Source organism: Chenopodium quinoa, unplaced genomic scaffold, assembly GCF_001683475.1.
Source record: "Chenopodium quinoa cultivar QQ74 unplaced genomic scaffold, ASM168347v1, whole genome shotgun sequence".
Classification (NCBI taxonomy): domain Eukaryota; kingdom Viridiplantae; phylum Streptophyta; class Magnoliopsida; order Caryophyllales; family Amaranthaceae; genus Chenopodium; species Chenopodium quinoa.
This window is the reverse complement of record NW_018745675.1, coordinates 4530816-4545512: the sequence shown is the minus strand read 5'-3', so window position 1 is coordinate 4545512 and position 14697 is coordinate 4530816.

Sequence of the window (14697 nt, the reverse complement as noted above, 5' to 3'; positions counted from 1 at the left end):
ATATACTCATCAAAAAATTAATTAAAGAAAGAGAAAATACAAGTTTATCTCTTTGGTAAACAAAATATGTGTATTAAGTGGCAAAACTGTAAATAAATCAATAACTTTTTATTTAAAATGGACTCCATAACAGCTGATTTATTTACAAATATGTCATGGTGATTAGAAAATGGACCCCACAATAGTTAATTTATTTACAAATATGTTATGATGACTAGGAAAAATTTTGATTTATTTGCAATGCTACCATGTGATAAACGAATTTGTTTATCAAGGAGATAAACTGGGGCTTCCTCAAAGAAGGAGAAGATTTATGTTCCTCATAAGGAATTTATACTTTTTAAACCAATTAAGAACTTTGTTTATTAGTAGCATGCATTTTGTACACCCTTTATTTATAATAATAATAATAATAATAATAATAATAATAATAATAATAATAATAATAATAATAATAATAATAAGTGTATGTATTACTTTGGTTAGCACACATGACAATGCAAAACTTTAATTAGTAATATCTTTTTTAGTTTCTATTAGTATTGTATTATGCAAAATATGCATTGTAAAAATTCTAATATAAGATTTTTTATTTTGATTTTAACATTTTCATTTTAAAAATATATTTTAATTTTTTAATTAGAATAAAAACAATAAAATTTTCCCCCCCTTCCCATACTGCCACCCCTCCCCTCCCCGTTCCGGTTCATTTACACCCTTTCCTTTCCCATTTTGCCACCCATACCCCTCCCCACCATCGTTTCATGTCCACCTCCCCTTCTATGCATCCTTGCCCACCCTTCACCCTCCACACCGATCCCCCACCACCAATCCGCCCTACAAAACCAACAAAATAACCCACCATGAAACCTAACCCACCCAGTCAAAAACCCCTTAACTCCACTCGACCACCCCGAAATCCCATCCAACCAACTAGTAACCTAGCCCACCCCACCGGAAGCCCACCCTGCCCCACCCCAAAGTTGAAATCCCACTTATTTAACTCACCCCTTTAAATTAACTCACCTTTAATGGGCTTCAATGGAGGTAGAGGATATGGAAGGGGAAGGGGTGTGGGGATGGATTTGGCTTGCGAGAAGAAGGGTTGGGATGGACTTGGCCGGCAAAAAATGAAGGTGTTAGTGGTGACTGATTGGACAACGCTTACGGCAAGGGGGTTTGTTTTTTTAGTTTTTTTTTTAAAAAAATAAGAATTAGTTTTTATAAAAAAAAATATAATGTGAAAAATAAATTAAAAAATTACTAATCATAATGAGACACATATCATAATAAACTTGTCAAATCGGTCACCAATATGTCACGTTCTATTTTGAGCGGAAGCATGTAATTGGTCGTTTTATTTGGGAATAATCGAAAGGTCATTTTATTTTGGGAAGACCCGTGAAAGGTCATCTTATTCTTGACAATTTTCCATGATTTTAAGAACGGAATACTTTACCGTTTATTCAGTAATAAACGTTAAAAACTAAAACTTTGATAAAAAAAAAAATGTAATTTAGAGGGATGCTTAACTTTTTATTTCTATTGCACGAGAGCATTATTTGCCTTTATTAATTGAGCATTCTAGTATCAGAATTAGGTTTGACAATATAGTAGTATTTTTTATTACCTAATTTTTCTGGAAAATTCTCTTTGGTAATATCAAATTTTTTATGGTGAATTGTAAAAATATGTTTTTATCTTCGATAACATTGTGTTACTGATTACCGAAGGCTAATAACTATTGTAATTAAAATCATTAACCATGGTTAGTTTTAATTTTTTAATAATTAAATTAATCCAAAAAAAAAAACCATACCTCCCCCACAGCTAAGTGCCTTCCCTTTCCCCTCCACCGCTAGTCAAGTGTCCCCCCTCCCCGTCGGCCTCTGGCATACTTTCCCCGCCGGCTACCGGCACACCTTCCCTTTCGGCGCCAGGCCTCCCCCCTTCGGTGTCCCCCACCCCGACATCCCTGTATCTCCCTTCCCCCACCCTAAAACTTCGCCATCTAAATTCTCACCCAAAACGAGGCCATTCCCTTCCCTTACCCTGAGCCGCGCCCTCCCAAACCCAAAACCCCTACCCAAAAACAACCAAAAACCTCACGAGAAAGCAATTCATTGGGGTTTGGGTGGTTTCGGACTTTTGAGTGAAGGTTTGTGTAATACCCTGGAAATTTCCTCCTTTATAAAATACTCTTTTTACACTAAATAAAACTCTTTTTAGGAAATAACCAAAATATTACTGCCACCGTGATAACGGCTAAGGCTATTTTAACACATCGGAAGTCTCAAACTAAAAATCAACTTTTCAAAATTAATAACTTGAGTTCACAACCTCAAAACATAAGCCACCAGAAAGAGATGTGGGATTCACGATTGACTTGGTCTCTGAAACTGGACCTATTTCCAAGGCTCCATATAGGATGGCCCAATTGGAGGATTTGCTTGAAAAGGGATACATTAGACCCAGTTCCTCACCCTGGGGAGCTCAAGTATTGTTTGTGAAGAAAAATGATGGGAGTTTAAGGTTATGTATTAATTACCGTTAGTTGAATAATGTCACCGTGAAGGACAAATACCCACTACCTCGGATCGATGACTTGTTTGACTAGTTAAAGGGAGCAGGAGCATTGTCGAAAATAGATTTGAGGTCGGGTTATCACCAGTTAAGGATTGTAGAGCAAGATATTCCTAAGACTGCTTTCAGGACCCGTTTTGGCCATTATGAGTTCACTGTAATACCGTTTGGGTTGACAAACGCACCGGTAGTGTTCATGGATCTGATGCATCGAATCTTCCGACCCTATCTGGACAAGTTTGTAGTGGTATTTATTGATGACATTCTGGTTTACTCGAGTAGTAAGGAGGACCATGAAGACCATTTGAGGAAAAAGTTACAATTGTTAAGGGAGTGTGAGTTCTGGTTAGAGGAAGTTACCTTTTTGGGGCATGTAATCTCTAAGGAAGGAGTCTCGATTGACCCAGCTAAGGTACAAGTTGTATAGGAGTGCCCAACCCCAAAGAATGTGTTAGAGGTGAAGAGTTTCCTGGGATTAGCCGGGTATTATCAGAGGTTTATAAAGGACTTTTCGAAAATAGCGAGACCGATGACCAACTTGATGAAAAAGGAATGTAAGTTCATTTGGTCTCCTGAGTGTGAGGAAGCATTTCAAACCCTAAAACAAAAATTGACAACAGCCCCTGTGTTAGCATTACCTGATGAGAGTAAGGAGTATGAGGTGTACATCAATGCGTCAAAGTTTGGGTTAGGATGTGTTTTGATGCAAACTAGGAGAGTTTTTGCTTATGCCTCAAGACAGTTGAAGACATATGAGCAGAATTACCCAACGCATGACTTGGAACTTGCTGCCATAGTGTTTGCTTTGAAGATTTGGAGGCATTACTTGAATGGAGTGACTTGTAAAATTTTCACCGATCACAAGAGCCTAAAGTATATCTTCACCCAAAAGGAATTGAACAATAGACAGAGAAGGTGGTTAGAATTCATCAAGGATTATGAACTGCTAATCCAGTACCATGAGGGTAAGGCTAATGTAGTGGCAGACGCCTTAAGTAGGAAGTCAAGACACTTGATATATGCGATGATATTGCCGGACCAACTGTGTATCGAGTTCCAAAAGATGAGTTTGGAAGTGGTAGAGCAAGGAGAAGTCAGTCGTGTAGGGTTTCATAGTGACCCACACTACGCGGAAAGAAACCCGCCAAGACCCGCCCCCATAATAAATGCAATTAAAAAGCAAAACATAATTTAAAGCATAAGAAAGGATAAAAGATTATACCTTTGACGAGTGCTCCGTTCAACTATGAGCTCTTACTTGAACCCCAATAGTGCGAGGTCTCCGACAGGATCGTACCCTCGAACCTGACCCGATTGTCCTAAGCCTCGAAGGTTAGTCAAGGCCCGGACAAAATAAACTAGAGTTTTACGAATTTCAAGGTATGCTCAACAATGGAGTTTCCTTTACTTTTCAACTCAAGTGTTTTCTTTCCTAAATACCCAAGCTTTGGTATTTATAGGGAAATGAACCCTTGATCTTCATTTCCCAACCAATTTGGGAGAATGAATGATATTGATGATTAATTTAATTCTAAATTAAATAAAATGATCAAATCAATCACAATGCAACAAGTGTCAAGGGGAGAGAGAGAGAGTTAAGTGAGGACCAAGAAAGGTAGGGGAGGGGGAGACCATTGCCTTGCTCCTCTAGGCTTTCCCACGGGTTGGCCCCCACCCTCACAAAACCGGCATAGGAGGCTACTGGGCTAGCAGCCAGCTAGCATGCCAGCTAGCCCAACAAGCTAGCACAAGGCAGCAAGCATCAGCCCAGCCAGCCATGTGCGCTGCATGCTGATGTGCTGGGTGATGCCCACGCTGCGGCTTGCTAGGCGCTGGGCGTTTCTAGCTGCCTGGCTCTCCCCTTCGCACGCGCACACACACGCCCACCCAGCATGCGTGTTGCTAGCGAGCCACGCATGCTGGGCATCGCCTCTCGCATAGCCAGTATGCACTAGCACTCCAACACGCATACGCACACGCACATGGCGATGCCTGGCATGGTGTTATTGTGCGAGGCACACATGCACGTAAGACCCTGCCAACGCGCATACCTACGCAAGGCCCAGCATGCGTGCTGATAGCAAGCCAACATGTTGGATGGCTTGATGCTTGGCGATGGTGCTAGGCTGAGTGCTGCGATGGTACGACAGGCCTAGGCACAAGCACATGCACACACGCATAGGCCTAGCCATGAGATAATGTTGTGCTTGTGCTGCGATGATGCGACAACCCCTAGGCACATGCACACGCACACACACGCAAGTGCCTAGCACTACGATGGTGCTATGCTTGTGCGATGGGCTGCCTCGTGCGCCTAGCACACATGGTGCGACTAGCACACACATGGTGCGCCTATGCTTACGATGAGATAGACCAGCCTAGCACTTCTCATGGCTAGGCCAATGTGATGCTACGGCTACGCTCGCACTTATTGCTTGTGATTTTGCGACGCTTGGTCTCGACGCCATAGGCTCGATATCCGACGTCTTTGTTCGTAAAACTCCGACGAATCATTAAATCCTTAGGATTAATTCGTCGTCTCGGATCGGTTGTTTGATTGGGTTCGACCCAAAGGGTTCAGTTAAGATTAAGCTATAATATTAATTATACCTTAATATTAATGATCAGAAGGGGCCTCCACCTAGGCATTCCGATCCCTTGACTTTACTGAAGAATTAGCTCTGTAATAATTCTGAACCCTCCATCAGAATAATACAATTGTTGGAAGGACACCATTCCTTTGAATCTCTCACTTGTCCTTCCGAACAAGTGTACATACAATGTATAGCCCATTTCCTATGTCGCTTAATGTCTCTTCATGAACTATAAGGTAAGATTCATCGTCATCCTTATTACGTTCAGAAGTGTTTCTCGATCTCCGATTTCGATTGTCAATAAGCAGATGATTTCTAAAATCCATCTGAGCACGGCCATGCATTTTCACAGTCTCGCTCTTCGAGCGGCCTTGTAAACAACAAAGACATGTTCCCTATTGTCAATAGGGGGACAGTCCCAGCCTTGCATTGTAAGTTTCTCTTACTAAGAGGACCTAATCTCCTGAGTTCTCCCGTTATGATCCCCGGTTATGGCAAACGTTAGGCAACATCAAAGGGACTAGTACTCAAACAAGAAAACTTCACAATACTCATGGTCGAGGAAACGAGTTTCAATAGCTATAATGAGAAATGTACTTATGACAATTTTGAATCTCTTAAAGTACTCTCATAGGTCTATCTAGTGCAGTTCCAAACTGGCACCTATGCAAATTATTTATGACCATCATGTCCTTGCAGCACAAGAAACGGTGCTGTAAATCATACTACACACTAATCTCTGGTGGTTATCAATCGTCCATCAGTTAGATGACCTCGATTAGGGATAATTTTCGATTTAAAATATTCAATGTTCACTTAACAGGTGTTTCTTTATCTAAGACATGGTCTTGATACCCTGTTTTTAATATTTCCATAAATCGAATAGACTCATTATTTAATTCTAAACCACAATTAAATAGCAATGGTGTGAATGATAATTTTGCACAAAAAATTAATTACTCCATTAATGAATGGTTTCAATACAGTGTCTTACATTAAAACATCTAGTTTAATTAAAACACATGTACAAGGAATTTTCAAAGCCAGTCTCCGACGTGCTTGATTCCCATCGCCTCAACGTGGTTATTTTGTTTCACTTGAGGTAGAGGTTTAGTCAAAGGATCGGCCACATTATCATCCGTGCTGATCTTGCAAATTCTGATTTCACCTTCGGATTTCCATTCCCTTATCATGTGAAATCGCCTTTGGACATGTTTGACCTTCTGGTGCTCTCTTGGCTCTCTAGCCTGAGTGATATCTCCATTGTTGTCACAGTAGAGATCTATTGGACCCTTGATGGAGGGTACAACACCAAGTTCACTGATGAACTTGCGAATCAAAAAAACCTCCTTAGCAGCTTCTAAAGAAGCCAAGTATTCGACTTCAGTTGTAGAGTCTGCAGTGGTACTTTGCTTGGTACTCTTCCAGCTAAACGCTCCTCCATTAAGACAGAATATGTATCCTGACTATGACTTAAAGTCGTCTCTGTCAGTCTGGAAGCTAGCGTCGGTGTAACCTTCATCAACCAAGTCTTTATGGCCACCATAAACCAGGAATTTATCCTTTTTCCTTTTCAGGTACTTCAAGATATTCTTGGCCGCAGTCCAATGCGCCTCTCCTAGGTTTGATTGGTATCGGCTCGTAGCACTCAAGGCATACGATACATCTGGCGTGGTACATATCATGGCATACATGATCGACCCAATTAGCGAAGAATATGGAATCTAATCAATTCTCTCTCGCTTAACAGGTGTCTATGGACACTGTTTCTTGCTGAGAGTTACGCCATGGGACATGGGTCGATGCCCTCTCTTGGCATTCTCCATGTTGAATCGTGCCAGTACTTTATCAATTTAAGTATTCTAGCTCAATCCAATCATCCTCTTAGATCTATATCTATCCTTGTCGATCCTGATGCCCAATATGTATTGTGCCTCTCCTATGTCCTTCATTGAAAAGCACTTTCCCAACCAGCCCTTTACGGACTCTAGTAATTTTGTGTTGTTTCCAATGAGCAGTATGTCATCTACATATAGGACTAGGAATTCGATGTCACTCCCACTGACCTTCTTGTATACACAAGATTCATCTGGATTCTTGATAAAACCAAACTTGCTGATGGCTTCATCAAATCGCAGATTCCAACTCCTGCTGACTTGCTTTAGTCCAAAAATGGACTTCTAAAGCTTGCAAACCTTTCCAGCATTGCTCGGATCAACAAAACCTTCTGGTTTTGTCATGTACACAGTTTCTTACAAAATCCCATTTAGGAAGGCGGTTTTGACATCCATTTTCCATATTTCATAATCGTAATATGCAACAATCGCTAGAATAATCTGGATAGACTTTAGCATTGCAACCGGTGAAAAGGTTTTATCATAGTCAATCCCGTGGACTTGTCTATAACCTTTTGCCACCAGTCTAGACTTGTATATCGATACATTTCCATCCTTGTTTGTCTTCAATTTGAAGATCCATTTGTAACCAATGGGTGTGTAACCCTCGGGCAAATTCACCAAGTCCTAGACTTTATTTTCAGACATGGAGTCCATCTCGGATTTCATGGCCTCTTGCCATTTAGCAGAGTTGAGGCTCGTCATAGCTTGCTTGTATGTCGCTAGCTCATCTCCATCAATAACTAGGATGTCTTGATTATCGGTTAAGACAATACCAAGGTATTTGTCTGGTTGAGATCTTTGCCATTGCGACCTACGAATGGTAATATAAAGGTTGAGCATTTACATTGTCTGTTTGATTCTGACCAATCTTCTCAGCTGCTTCCAAAGAACTTAGATTGTCAGTTTTATCAGGTTGACATTGTTGCTCGTCCTCTCGAACTTCGTCGAGTTCGATTTTCCTCCCACTTGTCATTTTAGAAAGGTGTTCCTTCTCCAAGAAGACACCATCACGAGCAACAAACACTTTTTTCTCGGATTTATTGTAGAAGTAATACCCTTTGGTTTCTTTTGGGTATCCCACAAAGAAACACTTATCCGATTTGGGGTGAAGTTTTTCCGAAATTAATCGTTTGACATATGCTTTGCATCCCAAAATCTTGAGAAAAGACAACCTAGGAGGTTTCTTAGTCCATAATTCATATGGAGTCTTTTTAACAGCTTTCGACGGAGCTCGGTTCAGTGTTAGTACCGCGGATTATAGCGCATGTCCCCAAAAAGAGATAGGAAGTTCACTAAGACCCATCATTGATCGAACCATGTCTAACAAGGTTCGATTCCTCCGTTCGGACACTCCATTCCATTGAGGAGTTCCGGCAGGTGTCATCTCTGAAAGAATACCATTTTCTTTCAAGGGATCGTCGAATTCATGGCTCAAATATTCGCCACCTTGATGCGATCGAAGCGCTTTAATTTTCTTGCCAAGTTGATTTTCACTTCTTTCTGAAATTCTTTGAATTTGTCAAAGGATTCAGATTTATTCGACATTAAGTAGATATAGCCATATCTACTAATGTTTTTTAACGAAGTTGAATTCTTAGATGTCTTAGTTAGCGGTATCAACTTTTGTTTAATCATATGTAAAAACATGCAATTTTATTGAGCATATATTTGCAAGATAATTTTGAAACAACTATTGTCAAAATGTTACATGCAAAAAAACAAGGTGCCCAACACTATAGATTATAGTATGTTCAAAAGCATGATGAAAAACTAAGATTAGTTTAATTACATGTCATAGACAAAATGGTGCATGCAAGCACGACCGAAAAACCATCTTCGTCGTCTACTTGTCCTTGCACCAACACTTGATAAGCTTCTCACTTGGTCCCTGAAAAGGAAACATAAAGTGAGTCATACTTGATAAGTTTCGGGTGATTTTAGTCCCTCGGGAGAGTTACAATACGGAGTATGCGCGCCTGACTTCTGTACCTGCAAAACCACGAAACTCCGGTTGGGTGGAGTTCCGCCTCCGACGATCAAGTTAGTATGATTTACGGATGGGTAAATGTGCGGAAGGTAAATAGGTTTTTCTCACTGATTCAGAGAGATTCCGCAATTAATATTGCTCAGGTTTCGTGTATGAATTTTTTGAATTCCCAATAAATGAGGGGGATTCCCCTATTTATAGTGGGGGAAACATGCTCCCTGATTAGGGTTTTGATGCCACGTGGCAGCATCCGATTGGATCCCGTTGGGCCGTTGGTGGGCTTCCATGTGTCACGATTCTACTGGGCCACGTGGCATAGGGTATTTGTACCCTAAACATTTGCCCCTCACAGGTGTGACGTGGCATAGCCACGTGTCACCTGTGACAGGTGTCAAGCAATGAGGAGGCGACGATTAAGTTGCTTCCCGCCTCTCTCCTGGATTCAGAATTCGAAAGATTCAGGGCAGAAGGTGGCGATTCGCCTTCTGGTCTTTGCCTATAAATTGAGGCGCACACCCTCTCTCCTCTTCACTTTACAAATATTTTTTTCAGAATCTTCTTAAGAGCTCCGACACCGGCTGCTTGTTTATGCAACCAGTTGCTTCATTGAAACGCATACGGATACCGGTTGAGGACTTCTTCACTTAACTTCCCCAGGTACCGTCTGACTTGATTCTCTTTCTTAACTTTGAGTAGAACCACAGACGGTCATACACCGTCTAGGACTCCATAAGCCTTTTTATGACTTGCATTTGGTAGACCCTCAAACGGTATAGACCGTCTGGGGAATCTTTAAATCATGATCCTCAAAGATAGACCCTCAGACGGTGGAGGACCGTCTAGGGTATCCTTAAACAATGGTCTATACTTCTGAATGCATATCATAACCCCACAGACGGTGAATACCGCCTGTGCACTTTTACACTGGTTTTTCATGTAGTTGCACTTAAAAGACCTACAGTCGGCTATATGCCGGATGGGGCATCTGTACACCTTGCTTTTCAAATGATAGACCCACAGACGGTGTGGACCGTCTGGGGCACCTTCAAACCTTGGCCTTTAATATTGCATTCCATAGGACCACAGGCGGTGATATACCGCTTGTGATATTTGCAATCAATGGCTTTCAAGAATTTGCATTCAAAGGACCCACAAACGGATACATGTCGTCTGGGGTATCTTCAGACTAACATTTTGCATCCAGTAGACCCTAAACCAAAATATTCCGCCTGGACCCACCTTCAAATAACTGTATCAAAAAATTCACTTCATAGCCCCCTCAGACGGCAAGGAGCCGCCTAGGGGTCTTCAAACAAGATTCTTCAAAATAAGACCCACAGACGGTTATGGACCGTCTGGGGTGTCCTCAAATAATAGCTCTTCAAAACTGGACCCACAGACTGTAATGGACCGTCTGGGGTATATGCAAGCTATGTTTAAAGACTTAGATATTTCGCACCCTTAGCCGGGCTTATACCGCATGGGGGGCGCTTGAACAATGATCTTCATAGCTTGTTTATGACCTGCCCTTCAAACACCCTCAGCCGGCTCTCATGCCGTCTGGGGGGGTATTTAAGCAATCTTCTATATTTAACGTTTGAGGCATCCTTGGTTTCTGATAACCATTCAATGTAGCCTAAGACAGAGGTGTCCCGTCTGGGGTATTTTTGAGTGAGCTTTATTGATCCCGCATGGGGTGTATTTAAACAAAACGTTGTGATACCGTTTGTGGTATCTTTGAGCAAGCCTCCTTGATACCGCCTGGGGTATCTCTGAGCAAGCTATTATGATACCGCTTGGGGTATCTTTGAACACACTTTATTGATACCACCTGGGGTATCTTTGTGTGAATTTCATCAAAAATGCCTAACTGTTTTGCATTTAAGTTTCAGGCTTTCAACACAAACGGTCGTCTCCGCCTGTGGCATCTTCAAGCCACATCTTGGAATTCCAAGTCTTCTACAACCGCCTTCATAAATACAAGGTATCATCCTTGCTCTTTTTGTAACCTCTTGAGTTTACCAGTTGTATAGGTTAGAGAATAATGGACTCTCCCAATACACACACGGCACGGCCTAGGGCAGTTGTCAACCTTTCACCGGATACGGCTGAATCTAGGACTGGGGATGCCGCCTGGGGGTGCATCGAACACCCTTACATTTCACAGATCCGACCGTCTCTCTTCATGTGCAGGACAGAATGGCTCGAACAAGGAAAACGGCTTTTGACCCCGAGTACAAATCAGATGATTCAGCCAGTACACCGGTTGAAGACATTCCCTTTGATCAACCAGGCGTTCCAAGTACGCCTGGTGATGCGATTTTAGAAGAGTCCGGGAGCTCAAGCGGTGAAGAAACCAATCAAGAAGTCGGATCATCAGAATCCATCATGACGCCGGATGTCCCACAAGAAAATGAGGAGGCATACAGCTGGCCGGCAGTAAACAACCCTTTGGAGGCGCACATGAGCGACCGGGACTTTGTGACCTTAAACGCAACACTCGAAGCTTTTCTGAAAAAACGTCCGGTAGGGGACGACTTGGAGTTGGGTGTCCCGCCTGCGAGCTTGTAAGTTGTCTGGGAGGATGACTTGGAGCACTCTGACAATTACTTCGGCTGCTATGAGGCAACATTTAAATCCGGCCTCTGGTTCCCCCTTCATAGATGCATAAAAGCCATTTTAAGAGGCTACGACTTGGGGGTCTGGCAGCTTACACCCAACTCTTGGGTTAACATTATGGGCTATATTGCCGCCTGCGAGATGCAGGACATGACGCCTAGCTGGGAGGCATTTGCACATATGCATTACCTAAGCCGTGCCCCAGGCAGCTGGAATGCCTGGTACACTCTTACCACGCATTCGGAATACATGATAACCTTGGAGAAGCCCTCCAAGTGGACGAGCTGGAAGAGCAAGTTTTATTACGAGCTGGACGAGCTGTTAATCACCAGATGCGCCGTTACAATAAGAACCCGGGTCTTCTAGGAAAGAAGTGCGCCCTACCAAGGGTTCCGGCTGAGGCTTGGGATGCCATAATGGAGTCGGGGTTTTTTTAAGAAGACTACGAGCCTTTAGATGATGGGACACAAATCATTGTTCCTCTATTCTGGGTCCCTCATCTGGACTGGTTCAAGAACCAGGCGTTTCTTTCCGCTTGTGGTCTCAGCACCTTGTATAACAAAGGTCTACTGCTTACCCGGCAATTTATGTCGTTTGTATGATATGCAAATGATGCTAACTTTTTCTTGTTATTTTGCAAAGGAAGTTTAAGAAATGACTCCGCTTGAAATGACGCCGGCTAAGTCGGCCGCTGAAATCAGGAAAGAGCAGTTGGAGCACAAACAGGCCTAACTTCCTGCCCGGGCCACTAGGGTAAGCACCAGCTATCATAAAACCGTTTGCTTATTTTGTCAATAACCTTTATTCTGACTTATGAGTTGTTTTATATACAGACGAGAAGCCAGAATGTTCCTCGCTCAATCCGCCAGATGGTGAGACCGGGTGGGGAGCTTCCTCAACCGCCTCCACAAAGGCGCAGGGTCTTAGAAGGCCCTACTCCGCCATCAGCCGGCAGGACTCCGGCTCCTGCGTGGCCCACTACTGCAGGCAAAAGTCTGCAAAGTCTTGGCCTGAGCTCTAAGCCGGCTAAGACCAGATCTAGGGAGCCTGCTGCTTGTAGCCGGGTGCCTGCTATTGCATCCGGCTCCAATGCGGCTGGGGGTGGTGGCACCCCTCAGCTGGATGACCAAGGTATGGACTCCGCTTATGACCCCCCCTGGCCGCTTGGGCCAGTTCGAGTCAAGTCTCATACTTCTCAGTCAGGAGACTCGGTCGGGAACCGGCTGAATGTAGGAGTCGTTTATTCCCAACACTTAACCGATATGTCTCATGATGCAGATACTGCTTCTCGCTGGCCGGACATGCAAAATAATGCCAGGAGAATGATAAGGACCTTGACCAGGTCCAAGAGGGAGGCTGTGCCGGGTGTCAGCCAGGTCAACTTAGACCGGATCACCTCACTGCTGGCTGAGGTAAGTTGCCGGATGTAGTAGCTTTGCACAATCTGCTATTTTACCGGATGGGGTGGTTTTGTGCAAGATTTGGTAGCTGATGTTTTTAAGTTCAACTTTGCTAACTTAAATACCGGCTGCTCTTGTAGGCGATGCTAAGGGTGTATGGGTTAAAAGCCCCCTTGCGAAAGAAGCAAGAGGAGGTAAGGGATGCTAAAAAACGAGCAGCCGATTTAATTGATGTATGTCAGTACAACTCCCTAATGCTTGAAATCCACACTAAAGCCTGGGAGATGAAACAGGAGGAACTCATCCAGCAGCTGACGGATGCTGCTGACACTGCCAACAAGACGACTGCTGACCGTCAACTCCTGATCGACCAGCTCAAAACCGAAATCCAAGCTCTAAAGGATGCAGAGAAGGAGAAGGTTGGGTTGAAGGAGGAGGTCACCCGGCTGCACGGGGAGCTGGACAAAGCCAAAGCTGATTTGGTCAAGTCCAAGAAAGATGCTCTAGAACAACTGGCGGCTGAGCAGACCCGGCTGGTGAATGAGAACGAGCGTGACTGCGAAACACGCATGAAGATGGCGTGGTCCATGATCCATCCGGAGACTGACTACGCCTTCTTTGACTTGAGGTACAAATACGCAACTGAAGTATTTGATGCTCAAGTTCTCGGGCTTCAGCAACCGGCGCCGTTTGACGAGTGGGCCGGAGTAGGGGAGGAGCAGACGGAAGGTGAGGTGTCGGGTGAGGGAACTCAAACCCAGCAGACCCAAGATTCCCCTAACGCCGGTAAAGGCCAGCAGCCAGAGCAGTAGCAACAGCAACAATAGTCGTAGGATTTTTCTTTCTTTTCTCTAACCGGCCTGCGAGTCGTGAATTTCTGTATCACTTTTCCCAGACAGGGGTCCGGTTAACATTTGAAATATTTTTCGAATATATTTGTGCTAAGTGTGTCGGTTTGCTTTGCATATTTGCAATTCTCGCTCTTTCTTTGTTTTTTTTTTTTTGCATATTTGCGATATACCGGATGCGTGAACCCTGCTTGCCCCTGGATGGTTGCTTGCTTGTAGGTACCAACTCTAAGTAGGCAGACGTCCATAAACATTCCGACAAACATTTAGGTTGGTAAGTTGAATTCGTTCACTGATGCAGACGGAACCGTACCGGACGTATGCGTGTTGAACGGTTTCGGATATATATATAAATATGCGGATTACCGCCTATATTGCTTTTGAGCAATAACCAGGCACAAGTGTAGTTGACATTGTTGTCAATTGTCGGCTGTATTTCCGAGGGGAAACAGCCGGTTGCAATACGAGACATTTATATCGGTTGTATGGCCTTGAGGCAATAGTCAATGTCAATTTGGAGATGATTTAGTGAAAATCGGGATAGAAGCGGGGTCCGGCTGTAGTGCTTTTGGGAAAAGCCGGCTGCTTAGCAAGATTTAGGTTACCGTCTGTATTACATTGGGGAAATAGCCGGTTTTATCTTGTTTACGATAGGTCATTCAAACGTACATGGGTTATCTTCAACCTAGACGGTTGAAGCCGTTTGAGAATATGACGCATAGAACAATGTGCCACCCGAAAGTGAGATGTTCTCTTCAACGAAGTCAC